Source organism: Diabrotica virgifera, chromosome 3 (assembly GCF_917563875.1).
Source record: "Diabrotica virgifera virgifera chromosome 3, PGI_DIABVI_V3a".
In the NCBI taxonomy this organism is placed as follows: domain Eukaryota; kingdom Metazoa; phylum Arthropoda; class Insecta; order Coleoptera; family Chrysomelidae; genus Diabrotica; species Diabrotica virgifera.
In genome coordinates, this window is record NC_065445.1 from 129,741,564 (window position 1) to 129,742,871 (window position 1,308).

A 1,308-nucleotide genomic window follows, 5' to 3' on the forward strand; every position below is an offset into this window, starting at 1 on the left:
AATACGAATATGATATCAGAATTGACCACCGGAGTACCTTTTGCCCAGGGTCGCTACTAATGCACGTCATCTTCTGAAGTTTCGAGGGATTTCGGCACTAAATTGATGTAACTGGACTACTCATGGGGTTTTTGAGGTTGTTAAACACGAAGATGCCATCAGGACAGATCTTAGGATTACCTGGTGCCCAAGGCCACTGTAAGGGACGTCATCTTCTGGAGTTTCGAGGGCTTTCGGTATCAAATTGATGCAACCGGATTACTTACGGGTTTTTGTGGTCGCTAAACACGAATATGCCATCAACACCGACTCCCTGTGCACCTGGAGCCCAAGCAAGGGACGTCATCTTCTGGAGTTTCCAGGGTTTTCTGGATGCAAATGGATTACTCGGAGAGTTTTTGAGTTCACTAAACACGAATATGCAATTAGAACAGACCCACGGAGCACCTGGTGCCCAGGGTCACTGCAAGTCACTGCATTTGAATTTAGAATAATGTTTGTTTGTTACGGTCTAATGTTTAGCTTATCTACTTTTCATATTGAGGGAGAGTGTTAGAATATACAATGTTAAAAGTAGATATTATTCTATAGTTGTACATACTCTATGTATTGACAGTATCGACAGTTTAGAAATTGTAATGTAATGTCAAGAAAATAAGAAAATATAATATCAGTTATGTTCAAGTAAAATGTTTTCCTATTGTCCTGTAATTGAGTGAATTATAATCGTTGTTGGTCATTTAGTCAGCTCACCTAAGTCAATTTATAACAGCTAGCTTTATGTTCGTGGACATGCTGGAGCAATTTGGAAAGGCAGTTATTAATAGATATAGCTCTGACCTTCCCACAAAAGGCCGGGATACACCACTCTTAGAAATTTGCCGCACCAGAAAAGGATTTTATCTGCAAATTTCGCTTTATATTTATATCTAACATTTTCAGGACACTCTTCTGCGTTGTCCATACAAAATCCATCGTTTGAGAATAACCCAAAATGAAATATTTTGCTTCGTCTTGAATAATGACTTTTTCATTGGAAAAGTGTACTCAAATCAGTTGATAAAGGTATACGAAGGAGTTACGCTTGAGAGTATTTGGGGCACTTACGTCCCTTTCGATTTATGATCATTCCTTTTCAATTCCAATAGCTTACTCTTAGAAGATCTATATTGACAGGCTAGTGTCCCAGTTGACATTCTAATCTGATTTTTTGCTCCCCACAACAATATCTCTAACCTCTGTACCCCAAGGTAATAAGCTAGGCATAGACAATGTTCGGGACACTCAAAGATCCAGGCAGCTGACTAC